Source organism: Bos javanicus, chromosome 6 (assembly GCF_032452875.1).
Source record: "Bos javanicus breed banteng chromosome 6, ARS-OSU_banteng_1.0, whole genome shotgun sequence".
Taxonomy (NCBI): Eukaryota; Metazoa; Chordata; class Mammalia; order Artiodactyla; family Bovidae; genus Bos; species Bos javanicus.
In genome coordinates this window covers 32,694,830-32,704,542 of record NC_083873.1, presented here as the reverse complement: position 1 = coordinate 32,704,542, position 9,713 = coordinate 32,694,830, and the positions used below count along the sequence as shown (strand labels likewise).

Sequence of the window (9,713 nt, the reverse complement as noted above, 5' to 3'; positions counted from 1 at the left end):
CCTCCCTCAAACAAGTGACATAGAAGAGACATAATAGAACTTCCTATTTTTGACATATAACATTTTATTCCCAAACATTCCAAATAAGAAAATTAGGCACTGAATTTTATAGATTACAAAAATAATAATGCTATCTTACATACTATGTGGGATCCTAATGATCTTTTTATACAGAAAAAGAAGATAAATACCCAGGTTGCATCTGAGGTTTCTTTGCAAAGATGACAGCGTCCTCACAAAGAAGACAGAATCCTCTTTTCCAAAGACTTTCTTTACCCTGTAACTTAACAGGTAGGAAATACTAACCTCAGTCTTTTTGCCAATAATTATTCCACAAATGGCTGTCTGGGGAGGCCTTACAAATAGCTATGAAAAGAAGAGAAGTGAAAAGCAAAGGAGAAAAGGAAAGATATAAGCATCAGAAAGCAGAGTTCCAAAGAATAGCAAGAAGAGATAAGAAAGCCTTCTTCAGCAAACAATGCAAAGAAATAGAGGAAAACAAAAGAATGGGGAAGACTAGAGATCTCTTCAAGAAAATCAGAGATACCAAAGGAACATTTGATGCAAAGATGGACTCGATAAAGGACAGAAATGGTATGGACCTAACAGAAGCAGCAGATATTAAGATGAGATGGCAAGAATACACAGAAGAACTGTACAAAAAAGATCTTCACGACCCAGATAATCATGATGGTGTGATCACTGACCTAGAGCGAGACATCATGGAATGTGAAGTCAAGTGGGCCTTAGAAAGCATCACTAGGAACAAAGCTAGTGGAGGTGATGGAATTCCAGTGGAGCTATTCCAAATCCTGAAAGATGATGCTGTGAAAGTGCTGCCCTCATTATGCCAGCAAATTTGGAAAACTCACCAGTGGCCACAGGACTGGAAAAGGTCAGTTTTCATTCCAATCCCAAAGAAAGGCAATGCCAAAGAATGCTCAAACTACCGCACAATTGCACTCATCTCACACGCTAGTAAAGTGATGCTCAAAATTCTCCAAGCCAGGCTTCAGCAATACGTGACCGTGAACTTCCTGATGTTCAAGCTGGTTTTAGAAAAGGCAGAGGAACCAGAGATCAAATTGCCAACATCCGCTGGATCATAGAAAAAGCAAGAGATTTCCAGAAAAACATCTATTTATGCTTTATTGACTATGCCAAAGCCTTTGACTGTGTGGATCACAATCAACTGTGGAAAATTCTTCAAGAGATGGGAATACCAGACCACCTGATCTGCCTCTTGAGAAATTTGTATGCAGGTCAGGAAGCAACAGTTAGAACTGGACATGGAACAACAGACTGGTTCCAAATAGGAAAAGGAGTACATCAAGGCTGTATATTATCACCCTGCTTATTTAACTTATATGCAGAGTACATCATGAGAAATGCTGGACTGGAAGAAACACAAGCTGGAATCAAGATTGCCAGGAGAAATATCAATAACCTCAGATATGCAGATGACACCACCCTTATGGCAGAAAGTGAAGAGGAACAAAAAGCCTCTTGATGAAAGTGAAAGAGGAGAGTGAACAAGTTGGCTTAAAGCTCAATATTCAGAAAACGAAGATCATGGCATCTGGTCCCATCACTTCATGGGAAATAGATGGGGAAACAGTGGAAAGAGTGTCAGACTTTATTTTTCTGGGCTCCAAAATCACTGAAAATGGTGACTGCAGCCATGAAATTAAAAGACGCTTACTCCTTGGAAGCAAAGTTATGACCAACCTAGATAGCATATTCAAAAGCAGAGACATTACTTTACCAACAAAGTTTAGTCTAGTCAAGGCTATGGTTTTCCTGTGGTCATGAATGGATGTGAGAGTTGGACTGTGAAGAAGGCTGAGCACCGAGGAATTGATGCTTTAGAACTGTGGTATTGGAGAAGACTCTTGAGAGTCCCTTGGACTGCAAGGAGATCCAACCAGTCCATTCTGAAGGAGATCAGCCCTGGGATTTCTTTGGAAGGAATGATACTAAAACTGAAACTCCAGTCCTTTGGCCACCTCATGCGAAGAATTGACTCACTGGAAAAGACTCTGATGCTGGGAGGGACTGGGGGCAAGAGGAGAAGGGGACGACAGAGGATGCAATGGCTGGATGGCATCACTGACTCGATGGACATGAGTCTCAGTGAACCCCGGGAGTTGGTGATGGACCAGGAGGCCTGGTGTGCTGCGATTCATGGGGTCGCAAAGAGTCCGACACAACTGAGCGACTTATCTGATCTGATCTGATCTGATTCCACATATATAATGGTAGGAAACCTTTCTCTCCCATCTAGCCAAAGCATAGGTCTCAGTTTATTTTAATCATAAATTTGATATCTTGGCCTCTATTTTTCAACAAATATTTCATCTTCAGAATAATAAAGAGATAAAGAAAATAGTTAAATATCATCGGTATTTCCAAAATTTCCAAAATTCAGATCAATTTGTTTCCCTAAAAAAACTTTTCAAAGAAAGATTTGTAGCATACTACTTAACTTAGGTTTTAAAGATATTTTGTTTGCCAGGTAGGTAATAGTATTTTTATGCCATGAGATGTACATTATTTTACTTTTTGATAATCACACTATAAACGACCTAACTACTAATCATTCTATTAATAACTTTTATCTTTTACCTTTGAATATGATTTTTATGAATCAACTGAGATTTTATAAACATTCTTATATTAAATGTATTAAATAATATTTCTGATTTTACCTTTTTATTCTGTGAAACACCTAAACAGCAGCCTTTTTTTTCAATCAGATCAGATCAGTCGCTCAGTTGTGTCCGACTCTTTGCGACCCTATGAATCGCAGCACGCCAGGCCTCCCTGTCCATTACCAACTCCTGGAGTTCACTCAGACTCACGTCCATCGAGTCAGTGATGCCATCCAGCCATCTCATCCTCTGTCGTCCCCTTCTCCTCTTGCCCCCAATCCCTCCCAGCATCAGAGTCTTTTCCAATGAGTCAATTCTTCGCATGAGGTGGCCAAAGGACTGGAGTTTCAGCTTTAGCATCATTCCTTCCAAAGAAATCCCAGGGCTGATCTCCTTCAGAATGGACTGGTTGGATCTCCTTGCAGTCCAAGGGACTCTCAAGAGTCTTCTCCAACACCACAGTTCTAAAGCATCAATTCCTCGGTGCTCAGCCTTCTTCACAGTCCAACTCTCACATCCATACATGACCACAGGAAAAACCATAGCCTTCACTAGGCGAACCTTTGTTGGCAAAGTAATGTCTCTGCTTTTGAATATGCAATCTAGGTTGGTCATAACTTTCCTTCCAAGGAGTAAGTGTCTTTTAATTTCATGGCTGCAGTCACCATCTTCAGTGATTTTGGAGCCCAGAAAAATAAAGTCTGACACTGTTTCCATTGTTTCCCCATCTATTTCCCATGAAGTGATGGGACCGGATGCCATGATCTTCGTTTTCTGAATTTTGAACTTTAAGCCAACTTTTTCACATTTCCACTTTCACTTTCATCAAGAGGCTTTTGAGTTCCTCTTCACTTTCTGCCATAAGGGTGGTGTCATCTGCATATCAATAGGCGGAGATAGAAAAAAATATATCTCCTCTAAAAGGGGATCTGTTCTTTACATGCTAACATTTACCTTCATTATCCATTGCAACTGTGGATGCCACTTTTTTGATCTATAGTAACTGGTCAAAAATAGGATAAGAACTGACCGAGATCTTCTTATAGTATTTGGGTGCTATTATTTAATGGCCTGAAAGATCAGAAGAAAGATTAGTGTTATAATCTAAATAGTCATATCTCCAAACATTTAAGAAATATTTCTTCCTTATTGAGTAAATACCTTAATGTAAATCATCTCAGTCAAAATTAGAAACATTCTAATTTTACTAAAGAAAAATTTTTATAAGCAAAGTAGATAAAAAGGTCTTAAATAGAATATCATTTAAGAGATCATTTTTCAATCTGAATAATATTTGTTATTTTTAACCTCTATTTAAAAATATGCTTAGCGTGTTTCACTAAATCAGTATAGGCAGCTAGAATATCCTATTTTGTAAGGCTATAGGACGTTTTGTCTGGGACTTGAGGTTGTTTGCTTAGAAAGAATTCTCTTTTTCCATGGTTACTGAAGAAACAATATCATTCTTATTAAATTAATTTTAAAACAAATACACATAATTTATAATGTTAGTTGTCTTTCTCATCATACCATAAGAACTAATGATTTTTTCTTAATATATGAAACAAATACTGTGCAAAAAGAAAATGTCATAACTGATACTGTTTGGTCATGATAAAAATATAGATCCAAATTCTAAGAAGAACAAATTATGCTTAATGCATAAAAGTATGATCTTTCAGGAAGGTTATAATATTTTTATACATTAGATGTTTGATGACAAGGGGTTTTTTAATTGAGGTATGAAAAAACTTAAGCCTGTATAACTATGGAGAAATGAATATATGATCATAATTGAAAACATATATTCATTTGGTGATAATAAGCATGTAATAAGACATTTCCAAGTTGCCTAAATTCTCTATGTGATATTTGTGAGTAGGGCAGACTGTGTTCCTTTAACTCAATAGTTACTTCGACAGGCCTGAAAACCTTGGCAAAGTTGTTTCAAAAGGTGTGTGGAGAATTTAATGACTTGAATTGCAATAACATTGGAATTTGGCTAACATTAACTTCCTTTTTTTTCCTGATACTTTTGGGACTAGTACTCAATTAAAGTAGAAAAAGAAATGTGAAATATTTATTCTTTGAGAACATATTAATACACTCGGTAAAGTTCTGAGAATTTTAAAACCTCTTTAATGAAAATTTTTCTTAAGTTGTTTTAACAGATGTTCATTTGTTTTGTTGTGGCTTTATGCTTGGAAAATTGGGGAGGATAGTGATTGTTTCTAGAAAAGTCAAATGTTTTCAAAAAAATTCAATAGCCTTGTTGAAGTGCCTTTTCTAGTCAATTAAACGTAAAAAGGTTGATCAGACTAAGTAAATATGGATGCTATCAATCAAGATTAGGGAAAGAAAATGATCATTGAAACTTATATTAGAATCAATGTTTGTTGATCTTGTTGGAATGTGCCAGTTGTTCACTGGATGAACTTGACATTTTATTTATGCTCAAGCTTTTGATATATTACAGTGAAGAATAAGGCATGAGTTTTTATGCATTGTATATTATTTTTAAAGTCACTTTTTAATACTCTGCTCCTCCCCCCCCCCAAGCATTGCTTTAGTTTTTCCCACAAGCTTTGATATTTTGTGTCTTCATTTTTATTCAATTCAAATGTTTTACAAGTTCTCTGTGTATTCCACTTTGATTTGTGGGCTATTTAGAAGTATTTTGTTAAACTTTCAGATATACTTAAATAAGTTTAAATTTCAAATATGTTTCCTTTTCCAAATGTCACTCTTCCATTGATTTCTACCATAATCTGCATGATTTTAATGCTTTAAATCTGTTGCCATTTTGTTTATGGCTCAGAAAAGGTTCTTTATTAGTAAATCTTCTCTGGGCACTTGAAAATAACATATATTTGGCAGTTATTGAGTGAAATTTATATAAATGCCAGTTAATTTGGTGAATAGTGTTGTTCAAGTCTTCTGTATGACTAACTTCTATCTACTGCTTCTATTGGTATGGATACAGCTGCACTGAATTTTAGAACTATAACTGTGGGCTCCTGTGCTTCTCTTTGTAGTTCTATCAATTTTCATTTAATATATTTTGAAGTACTGTTGTCAGATTCATATAAATTTGGCTTTGTTGTGCCTTCTTAAATATTTAATCCTGGTTTCATCATGTAATATTATTTATCATTGGTTTATAGTCCTTGAAGTCTACATTTTCTGATATTAATAGAACCAATTCAGTTTTTTCATTAGTTTATATGATATAGTTTTTTCAATTATTTTATTCTAACTTAGTTATAGTGATACATTAAAAGTGAGTTTCTCATACAAAGCATATGTCTTTAAAATTTTTGACTGTGTTGCATCTTCACTGCTGTTCAGGCTTTTCTCTAGTTTTGGTGAATGGTGTTACTCTCTGCTTTCAGTGTGCAGGCTTCTTGTTGTGGAGGCTTCGCTTAACGTAGAGCACAGGTGCTAGGGCACGTGGGCTTCAGCAGTTGTGGCCCGTGAGCTCCGTAAATATCACTGCCAGGCTCTAGAGCACAGGCTCAATAATTGTGGCACATGGGCTTAGTTTCCTCCATGGTAGGTGGGATCTTCCCAAATCGGGGATCAAGCCCATGTCTCTGGCCTTGGCAGGCAGATTCTTTGCCACTGAACCACCAGGAAAACCCTAGAAAGCATACAGTTGGGACTTGCCTGATGGTCAAGAATCCACCTTGCAAAGCAGGGGACTTGGGTTCCATCCTTGGTTGGGGAACTAAGATCCTGCATGCCATGGGCCAACTAAGCCTGTGTGCTGCAACTAGAAAGCCTACATGATATGAGAAGATCCCTTGTGCTGCAACTAAGATCTGATACAACCAAATAAATAAACAAATGTTAAAAAAAAAAAAGCATATAGTTTGGTCTTTTTTTTTTTTTTTTTAATACAATCTGACAATTTCAAACTTTATATTATCTGTAATTTAACCATTATCTCTATTTCTGGCTTGTTACCTATGGTGGTGGTGGTTTAGTCCCTAAGTTGTGTTTGACTCTTGTGAACCCATGGACTGTAGCCCTCCAGTTTCCTCTGTCCATGGGATTCTCCAGGCAAGAATACTGGAGTGGGTTGCCTTCCTTCTCCAGCGGATCTTCCCAACCCAAGACTCAAATCTGTGTCTCCTGCATTGCAGGGAGATTCTTTACCAACTGAGCTACAAGGGAAGCCGCAAATTGTTAGCTATATCTATTTAAAAATTTTTATTTATTGCTTTTTGATTTACAGTATTATATTTATCACAGTATATCTTGAAAAAATATCACATACCATGCTTTAATTTCCTCCTTCCTATCTTTTGTGCTATTTTTGTTTTACCTTTTGTTTCTACAATGCTTATAACTCTTTTCATACCCTGCTATCATTTTTTACTTTAAAAACTCAATTGTCTTTACAGGGACTACAAAAGAGGAAAAAATGCATCTTTTATACTTATTCTATTTACTATTCTTGTTCTTTTTTTCTTTCTATAAATCCAAATTTCATTCTGTATTATCTTCATCCTTATGATCTATCTCTGAAATTTCTTATAGTGGAGGTCTTATGAAAATTAATTACTAGTTTTGTTTCCTGAAGCATCTTTATTTCATATTCATTTTTGAAAGATATTTTGCTGTGTTTAGTGTTCTAATTGAAGAATTACTTTTTTTCTTTTAATACATTACTGATGTCACTCCATTGTCTTCTGGCTTACATAGTTTTTGATGGGAAGTATTTTATGATTCTTACTTTTGTTCCTCTGTATGCAATATTTCTTTTCTTTTTCCTGCTTGCCTCCAACATTGGCTCTTAACTTTTTTCATAGCAATTTAATTATGATATGTTTCTCTATGTTTTGTACATCTTTAATACATTGGTTGGAGTTCTCTAAGATTCCTGGATCATTGGTTTATTGTCTTTCACTATATTTGGAAACTGATTCATGATCTTTTCTGGTATTTTTTCTTCTCCTTTCTCTTTATTTCCCTCTATAAATCAAAGTACACACATTAGACCATTTGATAGTGTCCCACAACTCAGGATGTTTTGCTCTACTTTTAAAAATTCATTTTTCTTCTTATGTTTCATTTCAGATTTATATCAACCTACTTTTAGTTTAAAATTTCTTCCTCAGATGTGTCAAGAGCATCACAGTAATCTTCATCTTTGGGGGGCATTTATTTGGCTCATTTTAATAGTTTCTAATCTTTCTGTTGAAGTTTTTCATCTGTTCATGGATGTTCTTCACTTTTACCACCACATCCTTTAATTAAAGCATAGTTTTTATAAAGCCCTTGACTGATAATTTAAACATTTTGATAACTGCTCAATCTGCTGCTGTTGAGTGATTTATCTCTGGAAAATGGCTTTCTTATTACAGTACTTTGCCGTATAATTTTAGAATGTATACTGAACAATGTCAACTGAAGAACAGTAGAGTCTGAGATCAAGAGTATTTATAGCTGGAGATGAACACAATTCTTTTTCTGTTACAATGGTAGTAAATGATTCAGTTGGGTTTGGGTTTTGTTGCTAACATTGTTGCCCTTCAAGTTCTTCAGTGAGGGATTGCCTAAATCATGTGCTTGGTGTGAGACCCACGGTGCTAGAACTTTTTTATCAGTTTTTCTGCTTTAACCTCAGCTTTCAGAATGTGTTTAATGACTGCAAAACAATGGGTCTTTTCTCTTTAATCATCTATTGCTATTACTCAGTTCTGGACTCATGGTAGGGGCAGGGAGTGGATTTTTGGTTTATCTGATGAAAGCTCAGTTGTAGACAGTATCTGTGCCCCTGAGGATCAGGAAGGGGGTTGTGGAATTATTCTTGTTTCTCTCATCTCAGTGACAGTCATATTTACACTTGTATTTGTAGAGGTTATTAAACAGATGAGATAATTTTGCTCCTCCTTGCTCCCAGCAATAGCACATCTCTGCTTTATACAGCACAGGATTGTGACTCATAAAGTCTTTGTAGTCCAAACCCTAGTGGCAGACATTTTTAATTCTATCACTTTCCCAGAAGCAGTGATCTTTTCTTGATTTCTGAGGTCAGAAAGCAAAGCTCTTAACTCTTCCCCAGAAGCTGATGAGATTTGCTTCTACACAAACATTGGATCTTTGCCTGGTCCCTGGTTAAAAGACAGTTTGCTGTCCCGTCCTCAGCAGTATAAAGCATTTTTCTTCCTAATGAGAAGAGCCCATGCAAATGCACCATATCTTGAGACTGTTCTGCCTTCACTATGCCTGCAGCAGTTATGGGGGTATTTCTGGTTTCCTGCCCTGCTCTCATTCCTTTCCATGAGCCCTTATGTAGATTCGTAGAAAAGAGCTTATGAGTGAGTGCACACTGCCTGTGTCTGATGCCCCCAGTTATTCTAAACTTTTATGCTGCTTCAAATTCATCCTTTAGGATTTCATTAAAATTTTTGATGATTTCTTCTTACCTGCAATGCTCGCTTCTGGAGCACATATACTAAAATTGGAATGATACAGAGAAGATTAGCATGGCCCCTGAGCAGGGATGACATGCAAATTCATGAAGTGTTCCGTTTCTTTTTTTGGACTTGCCTGGTGCCTCAGATGGTAAAGCCTCTGACCCGGGTTCAATCCCTGGGTCGGGAAGACATCCTGGAGAAGAAATCGGCAATGCACTCCAATATTCTTGCCTGGAAAATCCCATGGATGGAGGAGTCTGATAGACTACAGTCAATGGGTCACAAAGAGTCAGACAGGGCTGAGAGACTTCACTTTCACACCTGCTACACCAAATATTTCCTCTGTGCTCTGCCAAAGTGAAGAAAGTTTGTGTCCTGTCTTACATTAGAGGAGCTCGCCACTTTTTGGAGCTTAGTTTACTTTGCTGTCTGACTGCCTCAATCTCTGATGGGTTCAAGGAAAGTTATACTTTTATCAGTTCAGTGCTCATTCATGTCCGACTCTTTGCTACCCCATGGACTGCAGCAAGCCAGGCTCCCTGTCCATTACTAACTCCCAGAGCTTACTCAAACTCATGTCCATCAAGTCGGTGATGCCATCCAACCATCTTATCCTCTGTCATCCCCTTCTAATTCC

General features: G+C 36.8%; 1 non-coding gene across 1 annotated transcript; it reads left to right on the top strand.

Moving 5' to 3' along the window:
• The first annotated feature begins 9,090 nt into the window (after window positions 1-9,090).
• Window positions 9,091-9,197, top strand: LOC133250167 (U6 spliceosomal RNA). The gene has a single exon (XR_009737271.1). It is a non-coding gene; the product is annotated as a U6 spliceosomal RNA (small nuclear RNA).
• The last annotated feature ends 516 nt before the right edge of the window (window positions 9,198-9,713 follow it).